The 23304-nt window shown below is 38.7% G+C and overlaps 1 protein-coding gene across 4 annotated transcripts in view; it reads right to left on the reverse strand.

The window, feature by feature from the left end:
- ppfia4 (PTPRF interacting protein alpha 4) overlaps nt 1-23304 on the reverse strand; it is a 699209-nt gene that overhangs the window by 566928 nt on the left and 108977 nt on the right. The window lies entirely within an intron of this gene.

The following is a 23304-nucleotide window of genomic DNA, read 5'->3' on the forward strand; positions in this document are numbered from 1 at the left end:
CAAGATAACCCCAACTCTAGTCTTCACTCATTGTCACTTCATGGCTTCAAACTGATTGCACATCTAGATTTCCTGCATCAATACCTTTGCTCCTAGTGCACTGATTTAAGCTTTCACAAATAGCATCCCATCGCCTTTTCATTTTTGCATATTCTTTCTAAAGATTGAAATCTCCGAAGGATAGTCCCCGACTTGGTTACCCCACAATCATATCTCCATGATTACAAACACATCATGTCCATTTATATCCATGTCACTGCAAATTTCTCTACCTCACTGTACTTTCAAATATGGTATCTTTAGATATATCTTTTGACATTTTTACACTATGGCCCTCACCCCTTCACCTACATTTCCATCTTTCTATCGTTCATTTCCATCTTTTTTTCCCCTCAATCTTGCCTCCCACTCGGGTTTCCATCCACTTTCCATTCTAATCTAAACTCTCTCCAAAGTACTAGTGAAGATACTGAAGGTATTGATCCCAATCCTCCTAGGGGTTCAGCTTAGACAGATTGCACCTTTCCCAGAAATCTGTCTCAATGCCTGAGCGATCTAAATATTGAACTGTAAGTATTCCTGAGATTACAACCTTTGAGGAGTTTTTATTTCTTAGCTCCCAATATGCTGCTTCCAGCACATCCAGCTCTTTGTACCCATGTCAGTGGTATCAAGACAGACCTCTGTTATTTTACCACTTCCTCCAGAATGCCCTGCATTCTAAATCCTCTGAAGAATGCTCTTAAATCACAAAAAATATTGGAGCAGGACTGAGCGCAGCTGTGGAGAAAGAAACAGGCTTAATGGTTCCAATCCAGAATGACATTTCTTCAAGTTCTGAAGAGTATACTCAACTTGAAATACTAACTATTTCTTTAGAGATGCTGCCAATATTGAGTCTCTGCAGCATTCCATGTATTTGTTTCAGATTCCAGCATCTGCACTGTTTTGCTTTTATTCAAATTTTCTAAATAATTTAGACTAAGAATCAAAAATATAAGTGCCAGAAGGACAGTTAGAGTGCCTTTCAGCTGAGGACCTTGTTTCAAAGAAATTAGCAGAAAGAACCAGATCAGAGAGGGTTAAACACAGCCATCGTTTCTAACTCACAAGATCCAAGACTAACTCCTTTCCCAACGAATCAAAGTTACATTAAGTAGAGCACTTTATTAACAGAAGTTCAAATGCTTGTTTCTAATTTTCAGACAAGGCACTAGGTCAGAGGACTGATTGTAACTCACATCTGTGGTACATAAAACACAGTAAGTTCAAATCGAGTATAAAAATCCGATCACATTAGATGAGAATAAAAAATGACTTTACAACAAAAACTTGGCATTTATACGGCACTTTTAAAATGGCAAAACTGCATTTTACAGGAATGCTAACAAAAACTGATACCAAGAAACAAAGGAGATACTTGGACAAATGTTGAACCTGTGTTTAATGATTCAGCGGCTGAGGGGTGATCTTATAAAGGTTTATAAAATCTCGAGGGTCATGAATAGAATGAAGTCTTTTCCCTAGGGTGGGGGAGTCCAGAACTAGAGAGCATAGGTTTAGGGTGAGAGGGGAAAGATACAAAGGGGCAATGGTTTCATTGAGAATGTGGTGCGTGTATAGATTGACCTGCCAAAGGAAATGGTGGAGGCTGGTACAATTGCAACATTCAAAAGGCACATGGATGAGTATATGAATAGGAGGGGTTTAGATGGATATGGGCCAAGTCTGGCAAATGGGACTAGATTAGGTTGGGATATCTGGTCGGCATGGACAAGTTGGATCGAAGGGTCTGTTTACGTGCTGTACATCTCTATGTCTCTATGATTATGTTCCATCATATGAGCCTATTTGTTGTTGATACTCACCATGTCAGATTTGTGGAGTCAAAAAATAAACAAAACTGTGAAAAAAGCTGGAACTAAAGTTTCAGTGGGGACTTGACATTTTAATTCATTTTATAAAATTACTGCACATACACAAACTAGCTTTGAGGTATATAAAATTTTAAAGCGTGTTTTAAAGAAATGGGTAAAAGCTAAACATGAACAAATTTGTGGAGAACATGCGAATTTAGCACAGAATAAATGTGCTAAATGAATGTACTGTCACTAGAACTGGAGCACTTAACTTCTATCAGTCATGAATGTGAGCATTATTGGCATTTATTGCCCATCCATAATTATCCTCAAGGTGCTGCCTCTGCGAACCATGACAGTTCTAGTGCATTCCTGATTTATTTACCTACACCACGCAAGGCCAGTTCATACACTGCATTCATAAATGCAAACTTGGATGGGTCTATTACTAAATAGCATGGATGAATCTGTTCAGCATTCTTGATCTGATGTACTGCACGTTTCATCATTCAGCTAATTGTTGCGTGTGCAATGTATCTAATATGCCACTATCCTTGTCACATTCTATTTAAAGAAATAGGAAAATGTGTTAAGCAAGTTATCAACAACAAAATGGATAGGCTAGATGCCAAATGTGCTATGTAATCCATTCAGGGGTGGTGAAGTAGTGATGTTACTGGATGATTAATTCAGATTAATATCCTGGGAAGAAAGTTCAAATTCCACTGTGGCAGATGGTTAAAATTGAATACAATAAACATCTGGAATAAAAAGGAAATCTGCCATCCTTACCTAGTCTGGCTAACCTGTGAATCTTAACTGCCTTCTTGGCAATTGCAGATAGTAATAAATGCTAGGAAAGCCAATAGTGCCACATTGCCCATAAACAACAAACACTTTCTTTAAAAAATTAAAATTAATACAATTCATAAAGCTGGTACATGAAACACTGGTACATAGATCACAACACAAACTTACAAATTCCCTTACAATTACAAGTCATGTACAAACTTATAAACAATCAGGTTTTGTGGAAAATATAAATGGCTTGAGAGATTACAATCTGAAGATTTAAATGGTAATTAGGACAAGTTTTATTTCAGGTGCATTAAATTTAATCTTCATTAGGTGATTTAAAACAATGAGAGCAAGATATTTGTAGCACTGACAATGGTAAGACTGATCTGAATATTGATTCTCTGTGATAAAAGAAACTCGTAGGGGACTGCAATCTAAATCGACTTTGCCAATGAACTCTACAGCAGATATTTTCCCACACGCAAGGTAATAAACCTAAAATTATAATGAAATGTGACATAAGTATCGAGCATGAGGAGTGGAGGAAAAATAAGTTCTCATTAAAGTAATTGTGCCTGTTGCAGCACAAGACAGTTCATGAGATGGGTCTTCTGGCAAGAAAATGATCCAACTACATCTCACCCTGTTTGGAATGCATAATGCCCCAAAAGAAAAATGACCCAATTATGCAAGCACGGTCATAGTATATATTACTTGCTCCATGTACTTGGATCATGCACATGTTACCAGTTTTAATGAGAAAAGCATTCAAACTGAAAAGTTACATAATCTGTACGAAGTTTCTTAGTGTAATAAACTGGACACTTGTTGAATTCCAAGCGTCAAATACATCAAAAAGAGGTGGAAATGAATCGAAGCACAAGTGGCGGCTGTCTCAAACCTTTCCCAAACACTTATTCACTTTTCAGCTTTACTCTGTTCCTGCAGGTCATTTGAGCAAATAATTTTTGGAATCAGAAATTCCACGAGCTACCATTTTCAAAACTCAAGTTGTCTGTTGCCTGAACTGTGTGCATATCTTGGGTTTGGTATCAAGTTGCATTATTTTCAAACATGGACACATTATGAAATACATGTGTGACAGACGCACCATAAAACAAAAAAAAACTGAATGCTGAAAATCACCAAAAAGGTATGATGCACTGGCCCACACAAGAAATACTTTTATTATGCTTTGTTTTCATGGTGCTCACAAACAGGCATGTCAGAATGCCACAGTGGAATTTGAACTCTCATCCTGGGATATTAGTCTGGATTAATCGCCCAGTCTGGTGATCTGATGGTAAGCAGCAATTCCTAAACCCAGTAATACCTTGCACTTGGGCATACAAATAAGCTAGGAATGAAAAACCAGTCAAATAATTGCAATGCAGAAGAATCACGAACAGGGGATTTCAAGGTATAGGTTGGACAATCACACAAATAAAAGGTTATTTGGATTAGTAAATTATGATGAGTTTTAAACATGGCACTTGACAGAAGTACAGTCACTACAAAAGAAATATCAAACCAATTATAAAAAAGGAAGGACAAATGTTAAAACATCAACAGAAGGTTGAAAAGTAAATTAAAAGAACAATGAAAAATTGACATTCAAGAGGAGTTCAGCATTGGAAATGAAAGGATAGAAGAGTAGGGTGCAGAACACTTAGCTGAAATGGATAAGGAAGCAGTGCTTCACAAGACCTTTGTGGCATCTATCTCATGGAAGCGCCAAATGTAAAAAGCAGCAGCTTGGCTATAATCTTTCAAACAACCTGAGATAAACAGGTTGTGGCAGAAAACTGAAGAATTGTCAGTCAAGCATTGTTGTTCAGGAAGAGTTAAACAGGCCAGCCCAGAATTATTTGAAGTTCTATCCACTAGGAATGGGTAAAACAGCCAGCCTAAAATGTGTGGGTTAGGTAAAAGCAATGTGGATGTGAAAAGCAAATAGTGGCTGATAAATTTAAGATAGTCCCTGAAGGAAATACTGGATTGTATTAAATAATATATCATGCATGTTATTCAGAGGTTCAAAAGGGATTTTGATAAAAATGAAACCACACACAACATTTAAAAGAATGGTACAACAGTAAGGATATGATGATGGATAATAATTGTTAATTTTGTTTGGACGAGTACGTGCATAGAGGGGCAAGATGATGTAATCAGACGTACTCTATGGATCTGTGCCGGAACCATTGCCCTGCACACTCAAGGACATTTTAACATTGCTAAGTTTGTGCTTAATTCCCATTGATAGTTTGCATTAATTCCATGTCTACATTTATTGGAGAAAGTGATGTAAACGAGTCACATTGCAATTAAACACTCAGAACAAAAGACACTGTGTAAAAGACAGTTGAATGTTGATGATGAGGACTAAGGAAAATACAAATACCACAATAGATAGAGCAGATTCAGATCAGGTGACATTCAAGGCTCAGTATCAACAGTGTACAATTTTGGGAGGAGGAAAAGATGTAATTTAAATACGGTCATAAAACTTGAAAAAAGGATCAGAAGTGATTCCATAGCATTACTATGACTGAGCTGGCTGAGTCCGGAAGGACACAGCAAACAGTCTGGGCTTAAAACCTACTTGACCTCAACCTCACTAATTCACCAAGTGTATATGAGAATTACAGTATTGACAAGGTCAATCATCACACAGTCTTTGTGGAGATAAAACCTCTTCTTGACATTGTATTCTTTATTGCGTTGAGGTCATACAGGTACATAATCCTTTATCAGAAACACTCAGGACCAGCTGGTTTTTGGAATTTGGAATTTTTCTAATTTCTGAATAAGTGACAGTTTGATGGTGAAATTTTAAAAATTCTTACTGAAAAGCAGACTCACTGAGTACTACGGGCCCTGAGACAGAATTGAAGCCTGCCAGTACTGGGCCACCTCTCTCCACTTCGCATCTGAGTGACACGCATCGAGTGGATGTGGGATTGGGTTCACTGTTTGCACACCAAACAATCTTGTTAATGAGAAAAATACTTCACAAAAAAAGAAAAATCGCATTTCAGAGCTTTTCAGATTTCAGATGAAGTGTTGCCTACCTGTACTATACTGTGAAATGGGATAGATTCAAAGCAGAGCTAATGATGAAAACTGGTCATCACAAGTGCTTTGAATCATCAACTGCAACAGAATTTTAGTCAACCTCAAGTATATCCTGCATCTGAGAATATCTCTCGTTTGAATAATGTCACCAAGCCAGGAAAGCAACACTGGTTTAAGGGGGAATGTAGGAAAGAATGTCAGTTGCATCACTGGACTTTACTAAAAATGAGGAATTAAGCTGATGAAGCTTCAACTCTGAACTACATGCAGGCTGAAGAGCAGAAACAGCATTCTATAGATAGCTAAGGAATCCCACAATGAACGGATCTGTTCCAAGCTCTGCAATACTACCAGCTCCATTTATGGATGTTGACAGCAATATGTGAGTTCAAAAGACATTTGCTTCAGCTGAAAGTATCAAGCAGAAGGCCCATTTCAGCCTACTACTAATACCCCCAACACCACAGGTGCCAGTCTTCAGCCAATTCAATTTCCTTTACATGATATCAAGAAACAGCTAAATGCATACATATCATGAAGGTAATGGATCTTGACAACACTCCAGTGACTCTATTGAACACGTGCTCCAAAACTAACTGCACCCACTCGCCAAGTTGTACAGCTACGCTACTGGCATGAATCTATTGATGTGGAAAACAGTCTATATATGTCCTGATCATAAAAAAAAGGACTCATTGTCCAGCCAAACATCACCCCTTTGTTCTATTTTCAATCATCAAAGTAACGGAAAGTATTATTGATAGTTAATAGCCACCACACAGCACTGTTTCACCTACTCGTGCTCAGTTTTTTTTTGCCTGAACAGCTTGGTACCATACCTTCTTGCAATCTCAGTCCAAGCATGATCAGAACAGCTGAATTATAGAGGTAAGCTCACAGTGATTGCCTCTGGCATCAAGAAGCCTTTGATCAATTGAAGTCAGAGTGGATGTAAGGGTGAAATTCACCACTGGATGCAAACATATCCAGGAAGGTAATTGTGACTATTGGAGGCCAATCATCTCAACTCCAAGAAGTCAGTGCAGGTATTCTGAAGAGTGATGTTGTAGACTAAACCATGTTCAGCTCCTTCACCAATGGTCTTTCCTTCAATATTTAGTTGGAATTGGGGCTATTTGCAGATAATTGCAGTATTCAGTTCAATTTGCACATCTAAACATGCTAAAGTGGCCCATGTCCACATGTAGCAAGATCAGATCAATATTCAGGTTTCAGACACTAAGTGGCAACACATCTGAGCCACACAACCACTAGGCCACTTCAAATTAATCGAGGAGAAAGTGAGGGCTGCAGATGCTGGAGATCAGAGCTGAAAATGTGTTGCTGGAAAAGCGCAGCATGTCAGGCAGCATCCAAGGAACAGGAGAATCGACGTATCGGGCATAAGCCCTTCTTCAGGCTTATGCCCGAAACGTCGATTTTCCTGTTTCTTGGATGCTGCCTGACCTGCTGCGCTTTTCCAGCAACACATTTTCAGCACTTCAAATTAATGACAGCCCAAACATCTTCCCTTCACGTTCAACGGTATTATCATTACTGATTTCCTTATCATCAACATTGAGGGTTACGACTGACCTAAAACATGAGTAGACCAGCCTATACATACCAATGGTTACAACAGCAATCAGAAGCTGGAAGTCTTGTACCTCGCAACTCACACTATGATTTCCCAAAGCCTATCCACCATCTACAAGGCAAAAGTCAGGTGCGTAATAGAATGCTTTCCACTTGCCAGGACAAATGAAGCTCAGCTACACTCAAGAAGCTCCACATCATTCGGGACAAAGCAGCCCTTCTGAATGCAATCCTATCCACCAGTGACAAGAGTGTACATCATGTACACGATGTATACAGCAACTCGCCAAGCCTACTGCAACAAGACATTCTAAACCCATAACATTCAAGATGATGTTTGGTTCATTCATGAGATGTCAGCATCACCTGCAAGACCAGTGTTTGTTAGTCCACCCAATTGCTTTTGAGTTGGTGATAAGTCCTTTTATCAATGATTTAGAGATGCCAGTATTGGACTGGGGTGTACAAAGTTAAAAATCACAACACCAGGTTATAGTCCAACAGGTTTAACTGGAAGCACTAGCTTTCGGAGCGCTGCTCCTTCATCAGATGGTTGTGGACACCTGATGAAGGAGCAGCGCTCTGAAAGTTAGTGCTTCCAATTAAACCTGTTGGACTTTAAGCTGGTGTTGTGTGATTTTTAACCCTTTTATCAAACTATTGCAGTCCATGTGGTGTCACAACTTCTCAAAGACAATAATGGATGTATTCCTACGATTGAATAACAAAATAAAAATACAAAAGTAACAGTAGCACAGCATGCATAACAGCATATTTTTAAAATTTATTCGGCCAAAATAAGACTGTTCAAAACAAATAAGCATGTGAGATTTTCAGCTTTTTAACAAAAATGTGTGCAAAAGCACAGAAGTGTAATTAAATTAATGTAAATCATTTTCTTCATTGTGATTGAGTATTGCATCCAGTATTTGGCATTTTACTTTTGGAATTGTGTGAAAGCTAAGGACAAGGGAACTGAAGCTTCAATATAACAGACATGAGGGGCTGCAACTATAAGTAGACTCGTAAGAAAAGGAGAAGAAAAGAAAATGAGAAAACAGAAAAAGATATTCAAACCTGAGGAATTTTTACATTGGGTCAAATCATGGGAAGTTATTTCACTGGTTGGTGAGTTTGTAGCTCGAGCACAAGCTAATCGTGACTGAAAGACAACAAGAAATTCAATTGTTATACTACACACTTTGGGAGGTGATGGCCTGCTGGACTATTAATGCAGAGACACAGGTTATGTTCTCAGAACCTGAGTTTGAATCTAACCATGGCAAATGTTGGAATTTGAATTCAATAAAAATATAGAATTGAGAGTTTAATGCTCAGCCCAAAACCACTGTCAATCATTGGGCAAAAAACCCATTTGATTCACTAATGTTCTTCATAGAAGGAAACTGTTGTCCTTAACTGGTTGGGGTTACATATGACTCCAAACCCACAGCAAAATGTGGTTGACTCTTAATCACACTCTGGGCAGTTAGGAATGAGCAATAAATGCTGGCCTTGTTAGCAATGAACACATACCATGAATGAATAAAATAAAATTGAATTGTTAGAAAATGGAACACTTTATAAGAAACAATGACAGAAATAGAATCCGTAACTTTTAAAATGGTACAGTTACACAGCTAACTCTTTTGGAAAGTTGGCAACTCAAGAAACGAAATGATTCTATTCCACGTTGTTCAGTTTTAAAAAGGTTCATTTTTAGCACGTTTCTTTCATATTTTGTATACTTCTGTAGAGTTTAAGACTGTCTAATATACAGTTTTAACACTGAAATATTGAAGTGAGATACAAATTACTTATTGGTAATGTGACTGGAAAGAGGAAACTGAAGATTAGATTCTCTACAATGTGGAAATAGGCCCTTTGGCCCAACAAGTCCACACCGACCCTCCAAAGAGTAACCCACCCAGACCCATTTCCATCTGCCTAATGCACCTAACACTGTGGGCAATTTAGCATGGCCAGTTCATCTGACCTGCACATCTTTGGACTGTGGGAGGAAACCCACGCAGACACTGGGAGAATGTGCAAACTCCACACAGACAGTTGCCCGAGGCTGGAATCAAACCTGGGACCTTGGTGCTGTGGGGCAGCAGTGTTAACCACTGAGCCACTGTGCCGCCCTAACTGGAAATGTGATTTTCCTCCCTTGATATTTTAATTTCTCCAGCCCTCAAATGTGCAAATACCAATGTTCTAATTGACTTAGTCCTAATTCTGAAAAGGAAGTTGTGTTAATTTAGCATATCCACCAACATAAGCTAAAATTACAGTGCAGAGGATATGGTCACATTGGTATTCACTATACTACTACTGACTGCTACAGTCAAAGTCCCCCATTTGGAGAACGCAGATCTGCAGCAGTCTGGAAGCTATTGTGAAGGCCATTTTTCGTGGGATAGCACAATGACAAAAAAGGCCACCAGCAACAAATTAATTTTAGGAGGGAATATTGGCTGTGGAATGACAAAGTGTAGGCTTCTGGCCTGTATGTTATGCTTACTGTAAACCCATTCAGCAAGAACAGAGCTTAATGGTTTACACAGCGCATCGACCAAATATTCAACTTAATTGGGCCAGACTGAGGCAACAACACAGGATATTATGTGTGAACTCCACAACGTGACAGAAGCCTGGAATGCTACCAACTTTGTTCCATTCCTATTCTTTCAATCCATGGATGGTAAAGACCTCGAGAAAGGACGCATCAAGAAAAAAAAGAGAATTTCATTTTATAAAATGAAGAGGAGTCTATTCAAGTAGCAGAGTGCATCAAATAAATCTTGCAGGCTGCTCAGTATAATTTGTTTTTTATGTAATTGAAGCTTACATGAACATTTTATGGGATTGTCCAACTGTTGAACATTGCTAGATAACACACAAAACTGTGCTGGAGTTGCAATTCTAACATCACCAAATTTCCTCCATGTCATAACTATAAATCAAACTTACTTTTTAGCAATAATGCACACTTGGCAATGATTAATTCATTCTGATTACTTGTGATAATCGAACTTAAAACAAGGGTGTTGATGAAGGTGAGGGTAAAAGTTAGGATTAAAGACTCTTCTGCATCCTCTGAGCTTTAAGGATTGCGAAATGTGTGGGAAATTTAATGTATTTCTTAGTGGAGGAGCTATTTTGCCAATATATAGATTGCAGGTAGGCTGCAAAGAGGAACAAAATTAAAGAATACTACAAGATAAAGCAGGATTAAGGTGTCAGAGATATGAGCACACAGCCCCATATTGTATATGACCCAGTCATATGCTGTAATGACACTCGCAATTAGCCCTTAACGTAAGGTTGCTCACTTTGATGAGCACTAAAGCTTAGCCAAGAAAATAAAATAGCATCATAAGAAATGGCACACTTTTATGATCAGATGACAAGTGGTAGCATAGCTTTCATCCTTCTATCTATTGTTTGATCACAACAGGTTATCATTACTAATGGAGTGTTTTATTGTTTAAATGTTGTGACTAAAGTAAACGTACAGACAAGTCTTCTTGCACATTTTAAAATACATAGCATCTACTGTACATAATGCCCGATCTAGATAGTAATAAAAAAAAACCTTTTCTCTCACGTACATTCAAAAGTTCACATGCACAACTAAGTTACAAACTACACAGGCAATAATCAAATGTCAAAAAAAAAATCAGTGGTATGTGGATTTGCCAAAATGATGCCTTGAATGGCTATAGACTGTGTTCAATGGACTATCCTAATTCTGCATCAAGTTGATTCAAACAAGTTGATGTCTGCTTCTTATTTGATTCCCTGGAGTCAGCAACTGTTGGGTTGATTTATTTTCCCCTCAAATAACACTGCCCATGGCAGGTGGTTGGTCAAACAACAGACAGGGCTCAAATTTGCAAGATGGATGGAGACAGAAAGAAACAAAGGTTGTCTGTCAGCTCATGATCTTCCTTCTGGGTCTTCTTTTTCTGTTCTGACTGGCCTAGAGTGGAAAAAAAGTTTCCTAAAACACAAAAACAAGAGAGTCACTTTAATCAATTGATTCTCTCTCCAAACTTCACAGCTTTTCAAACATGGTCATACAGAAAGTTGATTTCAGGTCCATGTTTTAGGCATGATCATGTGGTTTGAAGAGCTCCTTTCTTGCCAATTGTCCGAAGTGCTTACACTTAACAGCTTATTCCACACAGCTGGACACACAAGTGCTGCTTAGATGGTTTGTGAATGGATCATAAGATGTGTCATTCACATTTGAGTTGTTTGTCTCTCATTAGATTCTTCCAGAAAGCCTGACTCCATTTTCATAACTTCAGATTTTATAAGATGAAGAAATGAAAAATATTCAACCTCCTTTTAAGTTACTACGAGTCATTTCTTTTTTGAACAGAATATCTACTGACACACCCGAAACATGTTCAGTATGCCTGCATAAAACACCTCTACTCACTTTCCCTGTACTGTGAGTGACATCATCCTACCCCATTCGCTCATAACCGTTGTGCTTATTTGGATTCCACCACGTCTTACTGGAAGGCTGCTTCACAAAGACTGCATGTTTAATTATGAACCTTTTAGAGGTGTCAGGAGATGCAACCTTTTAAATACTGCTTTCTGTCTTGATACTTAGCTGCTGCTTTCAGCCTTTCGACATAAAACATGACTTTACAACAACAACACAACTTGACTCAAGGAATATAAAACAAAAACAAATATGTATTAGGGTTAAGGCACTGGTAGAGATTCTTGATTGTCCAGTCCCGTTTTCTTAGGCAAAGTGATCCCATGAAGAGATGATAGTTATAACATTAGGCTCTGTCACCAGCTGGAAAACTAAATTTAAACCTGAGATACTACCAAATTCCAAACACTGAAAGGAATGTCATCATCATCATTATGGTTTGCTGTTCCGTCAGATTTAAAAAAATTGCCAGTCATTGATTGGGCGGTTTGATGAGAGCTATTTATTCATATCCATCAGTATGTTGGGTTGGGAGAATCATCTTGGGAAACACCAAAACTTGAGTCCTTCTCTTGAGATCAGTATGGATACAGAGAAGCAACTTAAATAAATCCTAAAGCTAGCCAAGTTCAGAGAGAACACAATGACACTAATTCATTTAGTATGTCCAGGAATGCATTCTTTAGCCAGTTTACTGAAGTTCATGTAACAAAAATTACACAACCCAGAGTATAAGCAAAGCTCTCTTACCAAAAGTATTCAAAATTACAGCTTCTCATTCATTAGAGACATGCGACTGGTGCTATTTAACCTGAAGATCACCACGCCTGAAGTGAGGGGAGAGGTTGTGAAGTAAAGGCCATCATGGTGACCTCAGTCAGTGCAGGGATTGAACCCACGCTGTTGGAATCACTCTGAATCAGAAACCAGCCATCTAGCCAACTGAGCTGACCATACCCCAAATAAGGTTGTCAATACATAAACAGGGATCACGAGCTTATCAATCTTTTGACCCTCAAATTATTGCTGCATTTACCTTCCTAGTTTGTTACATAAATGGTTTCAAGTCATACTGCCCAACAATAACAAAAATAAAATGTAGCCTTCCTGCCGGAAGCTGACCATATCAACTCATATCCCAGAAATGCCTGTGAGCAACTTCCTAATGTTATTCAGGCACCAAACAGTTGTAATTCATGTCTTAAATTTAACCAGTTATTTTAAAGTTGGACCAGCTGTTGCAAGAGCATGATGATAAAGTGAACAATTTCCAAAGCATTCAGCTGTTAACACATTCCCCAAAGGAATTGCATAATCTGAGTAAATGAGAAGAAAACTTGTTGTTCCATACTATACTGCAATATTGAATATGAAGTTTGCTGTCGTACATATTCTTGGCCCTGAAATCCCAAATGAAATGGTTATTTAGCTCTGCAGAAACATGCCATCAGCTATAAATATCAAGATCTGTACAGTTAAATGGATTGGAAATAATTTCCACATTTAAAGGATGCAAACACACACTGCATCATCACTGGAAGCATTCAGGTTTTTTAACATCATTTTCAGTTCATTCTTTTGTTAACCCCATTATAACTGACCTTCATGGGTCTTCTGTGAGTTTAAAAAAAAGTACAAAGCTACACCGATTGAAAACTGATCCGTTTTTACCAAATGTAAACATTGACCAAAAGCAAAAATAAAAACAGTGAACCTGATGTGAATAAAGTATAAACACTACGGGGAATGAACATCACGCCATTTAAACTGGAGGTATGTTTGACATAGCATTACTTTATTATGGGTCAATAAAACACCAGTGCATATTCTGCAGCAGTTGTGCATGTAGAAATTAATGGAAGGGGTATGGTTCATGAGGGCCTTTTGATTTGCGAGGAGCTGGGACAACCTTTCCAAGATAGATTTTATTTGATATTTATTTGATACATTTTTCACTATTCTGGAAAGTAAAGCAGTTCAGACTTTCAAACCAAAAGCAATTTATTTCAAGTGTTGCAAACCCAGTACTTAGCAACTGCATAACTTCAATTTCCAATCATAGGGTAACATAGTACGACAGTGCACTTGTAACAAAATAGGGCTTTACACAATGAGGCAACTCCACAGACTGCGAATGGAATATTAACAGTTCTGTTCATTTTTAGCCAATAGTGAAAAAGAGAAATCATTGGGTGATGGGTAATTCAAATGCAAATTCATTCAGATAATATTACTATGCCATACAACCGTTGCCAAGCAGCAGTTAAAAAGGGGCACCATTTCAATTAAAATTCACTATAACTACACTATAACTATCAATGCAGGAGAAACGTCTTTGCCTAGAGAATGTGGAGCTTGTAACTGCACAAAGTAATTGAGATATATTGTATAAATACATTTAAGGATAGGCTTGACAAATACAAAGGAGAAAAAAAAAAGTCGAAATGACATGATGTTACTGTGAAATGAAGTTGTAGCTTCATGTGGAGCACAGGCACCAGCAGAGATCAGTGGGCTGAATGGCCAGTTTCTGTACATATTCTGTGTGGTATTGTAAAGATAGCTGCTTTCAGTCTACATTCGCCTTTGCTTTTTTTTGAAAAACCACCAGAGAGGGGTCTCTCTCACATACATATGCATCATGTTCATCAATATGCACACAGCCCTGTACCAAAGAGCACAAGTGATAAAGTGGGTAATAATTGGCAGGCCACTAGGAGAAAAAAAACAGAAAAAAAACATTTTTATTTCCTCTCTCGCCTGGAGAATTTCTTTCATTTGCAAACCATGTTCCCAGTCTAAATTTATATGTATATTGCAAGGTGAAAGTAGAGGCTAAAGGAAAGTGCCAAGTATACTCAAAGACTTGTTCTGCATGTTCATTCGTTATATGGACAACTGACAGTAAAGGTTGATTGCTGAGAACGGAGTCGCTCCAACCACTAAATTCATGAGTGCTTAATGAGTCAGCACTATTCTCAATTTAATTTCACATGATCAGTTGGCTGCAACCCACAGTGGTTGATACAGCTTTTTTAAAGGCACAATTAATGATCTAGATCTAAATTTCATCCAAAATTGAGCAACTTTTAACGAGTAATTTTCTTGAGATGACGATTCCAGATCATTTGCATATCAACCGCGAAATTTGTTGAGAGCCAGCAGCTTTTTATAATGTAAGTTTAGTTTCAATTTTGTTTGAAAAAATATTCCGTGACTTACGCATGGTAACTTGCTGCACTTTGATCAGAGAACTGGAAATGGGTTTTTTAAAGAATTAGTTTCATTCCACTACAACAGATTCTGCTATAACGCATATTTCTTCAATGCAAATCGGCTATGACATGATTGAATAATTTAGGCCGTTATTTTCGAATTTTCCTTACCTGTATTGCCTGTAATACGATTACGGTCCCATTAATTTAAATAGCGCGGCTACTGCTTAGTTTTCTTATAAGATCGCACGAGAATGGAATTATCGCATTATATCAGAACCAACTATATATGTGAGTAATTTGAAATTAAATAACTGAAATCAATTTTTTAAAAAGGAGTGATTTTCTATTATATTGTTGTAGAGTCATAAATTTAACAAAATTTTTAAAAACTTTTATTAAAAAGCTTTGAAAAGAGTCCATTAATGGTCTTGCACCTAAGCGAATAAACTGCATTTCAGTTTTAAGGGTCGATCTCAAATCCCACAAGGCAACACAATTATCAGAAATTTGAAGAACTTATTAATTCAATCTCCATGATAGCATGGAGTAGTTTTGTGGGCACAGCCAGCTTCTCAACACTTTTAAACTGGCAAACAAGATTGCAGAAACTTGTGCTACACTTAATTGTGTGTGGCATTTTGTTTGTGCTGCTTTGGATTAATGTAGTAAAATTACCTTGTGGAAGTTGAAGATTTATGAATTAACTGAGCTGCCACTATTGAAATAAGAATTAAAAATCACATCAGGTTATAGTCCAACAGGTTTATTTGGAAGCACTAGCTTTCGGAACGCTGTTCCTTAATCAGGTAGTTGTGGACGCTGTTCACTGTTGCAATAAGGAGGAAAGAGAAAAGGACAGTGGACGCTGCAATTCTGAAATAAAAGTAGAAGCAATGCTTCCAAGAATTTTTGATAAATGCGTGTTCAAACTGAAACATTATTTGTAACTCCAAAGATGCCAGAATATTTTAAGTACTTGTGTGTGCTTTTAAAGAGCGAACACACAGGACAACTTCAAAACAATGGGGTAACAGGTTGCCTGGGATCATTAAATAAAACAAAGAACTGTGAATGCTGGAAATCCGAAACAAAAACAAAAAATTCTGGAGAAACTCAGCAGATCTGGGAGAATCTGTATAGAGAAAGCACAATTAATCTTTTGAGTGCAGCGAATCTCTTCAGAACTAATAGTAGCTAGATATATTGAAGACAGTGTCTTTGGAGGAGAAGCAGCAGAAAGGAGTGAGTGGATAGACAGAAATGAAGCCCAGACAGACTGGACAGTTAGGGAGACAAAGATCTGCATGATAGTCTGCCAGGGAGAAAGAAAAGCTGATAATGGGGACTATAAGTACGTGAGAATAGGTTGGTTGTGCTGGGGATGCAGGTTAATATCCCACTGCGCCAACAAATGGAATTTATATTCAACTAATATTATGTGGATTTATTTTCTTATTAAGTCACTAAGTACCACTTCACAGAACTGACAATAACACCATTCACCACTTTACTGATGATTGACAAAAGACTGATGTGGTCGTAGTTGGCTGGTTTAGGTTTGCCCTCTTTGTGAATAAAATGTACTTGGACAATTTTCAACATTGCTGGTTACGTGCGAGTATTGTAACCGTACTGGAACAGCTTGGCTAGTTCTGGAGCATGTCTTTAGTGTTTCTGCTGGAATGTTGTCTTTGTAGAAACCAGTATCTTCTGCCATTTTATGATAGCTCACGAGGTGCATTGAATTGTTGGAAGCGTGATATTGGTGAAGCCTGGGACCTCAGGGAGAAGCTAAGAGAGGGATCACCAACTCAGTACCCACTGGCTAAAAATGTTCGCAAATGCTTCAGCCTTATCATTTGCACTTACATGCTTGATTGTCTCACCAATGAAGATAGGAACATTGTGAGGAATTGTTTTTTTTTCCCTACCACCATCATTCATGAGTAGAATACCAGTCTCAGTAATTGTGCCAGTCAAAAGAATCACTGATTATTTTAAACTCCAATCTGGTTCACTGATGTCATCCTCACCTGGACTAGCCGAAAAATGATTCCAGGCCCACTGCAATGTGATTGATTAATTATTCTCTGAGATAGTTTTGCATATCATTCGGGTCAAGGGCTAGTAGGGATGGACAACAAATGCTAGTTTCGCCCGTGATGCCCACATTTCAAAGAAGAACAAAAATAACAGAAGGTGACTTTTTTGATCAGAACAAGAGATCAGTCTTTTAGCCCCTTAGGACTGTTACCCCACACAATTAGATCACAGTTTATTGTGGTCTCCATGTATTCATCTTGATTCTGCAGTCTTGCCAAACCAAATCCACTAATATCAGTTCTGGCTTCTTTTTGGGGAAAGGGTTCCAGATTTCCTCTACCCTTCTTCAAACACCGTAGGAACTTCCCAACAATTTTATGCCTTTTGCATTTGAATTTCTCCATTTGTACTTGTATTCTGCTTCAGGAGATTGTAACAACCTGTTGGGACAGCACAAAGACTTAAGGGGCTATGTTTCCACATTACAAGCTTATAATCAAGGCTGTTCTTTAGTTGCCAGATCTTTGAGGATATGCCATCCTATCCTGTTCAGTCCGTTTTTCTAGTTTGGCAGATACATAATGGCCAAGATCTCCAATGAAGTTGGACTGATATTGCCATCAGAAACACTTAAATTAACCACCTATAATCTAACATAAAAATATGTAGGTAATTTTTTGAAATCAAATAAACCATCTTGTAACACAAGCCAACAAGAATTTATTAGTTATCAAGTATTGCAATTCCCAATTGAAATGGGAAAAAAAAACAATTTTAATTTGTTCTCTTTCAATGCAACTAATTTACAAAAATTATTTTATGTTTTTGTTGGCCTTTCCTTGGTGAATTAACAAAGTAATTAATTGCTAAAGACATCATGCATAATCTATCAATTTTAAAACAGTTTTCAAAATATGCTGCAGTTTTCATTTAAACTGTTCAATATGCTTATAGAGTCAGAGTCTCCATTATATCAAAAACAAAAATGATTGCAGCATGAGGATAACCTAGAGCACAGTAATCTTAATTCTCATCTGAAACAAAATTAAGACATTTGTGCAACAGGGAACTAAAAGTGACTTTAAGATGCTATTCAACAAATACTTTGCCATGCTAATTCATAAATGAAAGGCCAATTGAAATACAAAGTAGTTCTTAAAGAATCACATTCTTTCCAGCACCATTTAAATACCTGCCCAGAAACCTATATCCTGAAGTGAAGCAGTTTAAAGGCAACTGACATTCTCGTGAACATCATCCACCAACCTGTGTCCCATAGAGATACTCCATGAATTACCAATTGCCACATTTAAAGACTCTTTCGGCTGTTTTGCTGTAAGCCTCACAAAAGATGAGAAATTCTCTTCAACCCTGCCATGAGTTTCATAAAATTGAACAACTCTCACATGAATTATGAATGAGAGTTAGAGTATGCATTTAGCAGCCTAAGTACCATTTCAGAAAGGAGACATATGCTCCTGCAATGCTATTCAATGCATATGGCCCAGAAGGCAACACAATGTAGTGTGTTATGTAATAATAATGGTCTATAATCAATTGCTCTTTATGGATTAATTAACTCTTAACATTTATATTCTGTAAAATTTATAAAATTATAAACCAAACATCAAAGCAAACAACTAAGTTGTGTGCAACTTACAAACCCATAGCAAATTAACCGACAGATAGGCAGCTTTGCAATATTGTATACATACAGCATATGGATTTACCGTCATAGAGTCAGAGAGATGTACAACATGGAAACAGACCCTTCGGTCCAACACGTCCATGCTGACCAGATATCTCAACCCAATCTAATCCCACCTGACAGTACCTGGACCATATCAATCCAAACCCTTCCTATTCATATACCCATCCAAATGCCTTAAATGTTGCAATTGCACCAGCCTCCACCATTTCCTCTGCCAGTTATTCATACACGTACTACCCTCTGCGTGAAAAGGTTGCCCCTTAGGTCCCTTTTATATCTTTCCCCTCTCACCCTAAACCTATGCCCTCTAGTTCTGGACTCCCCAACCCAAGGGAAAGGACTGTCTATTTATCCTATCCATGCCCCTCATAATTTTGTAAACCTCTATAAGGTCACCTCCCAGCCTCCGACGCTCCAGGGAAAACAGCCCAAGCCTGTTCAGCATCTCCGATAGCCTAATGTCCAACCCTGGCAACATCCTTGTAAATCTTTTCTGAACCCTTTCAAGTTTCACAACATCTTTACGATAGGAAGGAGACCAGAATTGCACACAATATTCCAAAAGTGGCCTAACCAATGTCCTGTACAGCTGCAACATGACTTCCCAATTTCTGTACTCAATACTCTGACCAATAAAAGAAAGCTTACCAAACACCTTCACTATCCCATCTATCTGTGACTCCACTTTCAAGAAGCTATAAACTTTCACTCCAAGGTCTCTTTGTTCAGCAACACTCCCTAGGACCTTACCATTAAGTGTATAAGTCCTGCTAAGGTTTGCTTTCCCAAAATGCAGCACCTCGCATCTATCTGTTTTAACACCACCACCCTCTGTCTTCTACCTTTGAGCTAATTCTGTATCCAAATGGCTAGTTCTCCCTGTATTCCATGAGATCTAACCTTGCTCACCAGTCTCCCATGGGGAACCTTGTCGAATGCCTTACTGAAGTCCATATAGATCACATCTACCGCTCTGCCCTCATCAATCCTCTTTGTTACTTCTTCAAAAAACTCAATCAAGTTTGTAAGACATGATTTCCCATGCATAAAGCCATGTTGACTATCCCTAATCAGTCCTTGCCTTTCCAAATACATGTACATCCTGTCCCTCAGGATTCCCTCCGACAATATGCCCACCACCGACGTCAGGCTCACTGATCTATAGTTCCCTGGCTTGTCCTTACCACCCTTCTTGAATAGTGGCACCAGGTCAGCCAACCTCCAGTCTTCTGGCACCTCACCTGTGATTGTCCGTGATACAAATATCTCAACAAGAGGCCCAGTAATCACTTCCCTAGCTTCCCACAGAATTCTTGGGTACACCTGATCAGGTCCTGGGGATTTATCCACATTCATGCATTTCAATACATCCAACACTTCCTCCTCTGTGATATAGATATTTTTGAAGAAGTCACCATCTATTTCCCTACATTCTCTCTCTTCCATATCCTTTTCCACAGTAAATACTGATGCAAAATACTTGTTTAGTATCTCCCCGATTTTCTGCAGCTCCATACAAAGGCCGCCTTTGAGGGGCCCTATTCTCTCCCTAGATACCAGGTAAAAACAATGACTGCAGATGCTGGAAACCAGATTCTGGATTAGTGGTGCTGGAAAAGCACAGCAGTTCAGACAGCATTCGAGGAGCAGTAAAATCGACGTTTCGGGCAAAAGCCCTTCATCAGGAATACAGGCAGAGTGCACTCTGCCTGTATTCCTGATGAAGGCTTTTGCCCAAAACATCGATTTTACTGCTCCTCAGATGCTGCCTCAACTGCTGTGCTTTTCCAGCACTAGTAATCCAGAATCTCCCTAGTTAACCTTTTGTCCTTAATGTATTTGTAAAAATCCTTTGGATTCTCCTTAATTCTATTTGCTAAAGCTATCTTATGTCCCCTTTTTGCCCTCCTGATTTCCCTCTTAAGTATATTCCTACTGCCTTTGTACTCTAAGAATTCAGTCAATCTATCCTGTCTATACCTGACATATGCTTCCTTCTTTGTCTTAACGAAACCCTCAATTTTTTTCATCATCCAGCATTCCCTATACCTTCCAGCCTTTCCTTTCACCCTAACAGCAATATACTTTTTCTGGATTCTCGTTATCTCATTTCTGAAGGCTTCCCATTTTCCAGCCATCCCTTTACCTGCGAACATTTTGCCCCCAATCAGCTTTTGAAAGTTCTTGCCTAATACCGTCGAAATTGGCATTTCTCCAATTGAGAACTTCAGTTTTAGATCTGGCCTATTCTTTTCCATCACTATTTTAAATCTAATAGAATTATGGTCGCTGGCCCCAAAGTGCTCCTCCACTGACACCTCAGTCACATCAAATGATCAATGCAATATTCAGGTCATGACCACGATAATTCTTTGTTTTTAAACAGGGCAAGGTGAACAGAGCAGAGCCTCATTCCACTCTAGCCCTGGGCTCCTACCAGTCGTCTTCTGTTTGCGAAATTTTAAAACATTTTACCTGGATTAAAATAAACTAACCAATATATGCACAGCTCCACAAACGGAATGGTTACACAGTTCAATATCCAGCTCCCAACACTCTAACTGCTAAAAGACTAACACTGGGCAAGATTTCAAACACTTTTGAGACGCTTATCCTCAGACTGCTATAGTTAAGCCTTTACGGGATTATCACATTTGTTTCTACTGTCCGTTATTTTCCAAAGATTCAATATCTATTCACAACAACCAGCGGGAAAGAGAAACCAAGAACTGAATTTCCATCAGTGTTCAAAGGATTGCAAACCACAAGAATGCCCCACAGCAGCTTCTTCCCGCTCTGTCTCCCTCAGCAGGCCCCCACACAGCCCGAGGAAGGCCTCTCTCTTTACTCCTCCACCCCAGTCCGCTCACTCCAAGGTTCCGGGACCAGTTCCTGCTCCGTTCGGCCTCTTACAAACAGCCCCAAGTTCTCCCTGAACTCACCCCGAATCATTCCCGGTCTCAGAGCCCCCCCACAACCGCCTGTGTCCCAGGCTTCCCTGGGCACTGAACTCTCCATTACGGTCTGTTTCAAACAAACTTCTTGCACTCACTAAGTAAATGGTCGCTTGAAGGTGAAGATACACATACAATATTCTTACTCCCTTTTCAAAAGGAAATGTGAGCCTATGAGGTTCTATATAGGAAGGTAAGTTTGCTGATATATCCAGAATTTGTGATAGTGATTGTCAGGATGTGTGTTGATTTCCACAGTCAATGATGCTGCCTTTCATTCTTAAGCTGTGAAATCTTTGCTTCACAGTTGCTATTAGAGATTTTGCCAACCTTGACACAATTCAACTAGGTTTTGAACTGAACTGATCTCTCCTTCTAGTTGTTTTGATTCAAATGTCATCGGCATTTATTGTTTTCCATGCATGTTTCAGATCTACCTACAAACTGGCTATCTTTTAACTGAACAATGATACAGTGCTTGTAGTTCACTGATTTCTTTATTTCCCTTTCAGCTCTTCATTCATCTTGGAGAACAGATATAACCCCTGAAAACTACTTCATCTCAGAAACCGTATTCAAGTTTGAATTTATCCTGAACTAATGACTCAGGGAATGGACAGAGTGGCAGCTTAATGTTCCATAATACAAATGCTATAAGAAGGATAGAAAGGGAGGCAAGAGTGGAGTAGTGTTTTTGATAACGGATCCAAATATGTCAGCAAGGGGCTTAGCAGTCACTTCAGCGACAGTTAAAGACGATATTCCTGGGAAGAGGTCTAGGGAAATTATTTGGGTGGACCTGAGAAATAAGAAAGGGATGATCACCTTATTGGGATTGTATTATAGACCCCCTAATAGTCAGAGGAAAATTGACAAACAAACTTGTAAGGATATCTCAGTTATCTGTAAGAATAATAGAATGATTATGGTTGGGGATTTTAACTCTCCAAGCATAGACTGGGACTGTCATAGTGTTAAAGGTTGAGATGGAAAGGAATTTGTTAAGTGCGTACAGTTTTAAGTTGACCCCCTCTAAGTCTGAGGCTGTGCCCACAAGTCCTAGTAGCCGCGCCTGACAGAAACAATTTCCCAGTGTCCACTCTTTATAAGCCATGCATTATCTCGTAAGTTTCTATTAGATCTCCCCTCAACCTTCTAAACTCTAATGAATACAATCCCAGGATCCTCAGCCATTCATCATATGTTAGATGATCCCTGGAATGGTCGGCCTATGTGAATCTCCTCTGGACATGCTCCAGTGCCAGTATGTCCTTGCTGAGGTGTAGGGCCCAACACTGGACACAATATTCTAAATGTTGATTGGGAGGCGGATGTTTGCAGGTAAAGGGACTGCTAAAAAAATGGGAAACCTTCAGAAATGAGATAACATAAGTCCAGAGTCATTACAGAGTCACAGAGCCATAGAAATGTACAGTACAGAAACAAACCCTTTGGTCCAACTTGGCCATGCCAACTAGATATCCGAAACCAATTTAGTACCATTTTCCAGCACTTGGCCCATATCCCTCTAAATCCTTCCTATTCATATACTCATCCAGATGCCTTTTAAATGGTGTAATTGTAC

Source organism: Chiloscyllium plagiosum, unplaced genomic scaffold, assembly GCF_037043375.1.
Source record: "Chiloscyllium plagiosum isolate Xiang-an unplaced genomic scaffold, Cpla_swu_hap1 HiC_scaffold_26, whole genome shotgun sequence".
Lineage (NCBI taxonomy): Eukaryota > Metazoa > Chordata > Chondrichthyes > Orectolobiformes > Hemiscylliidae > Chiloscyllium > Chiloscyllium plagiosum.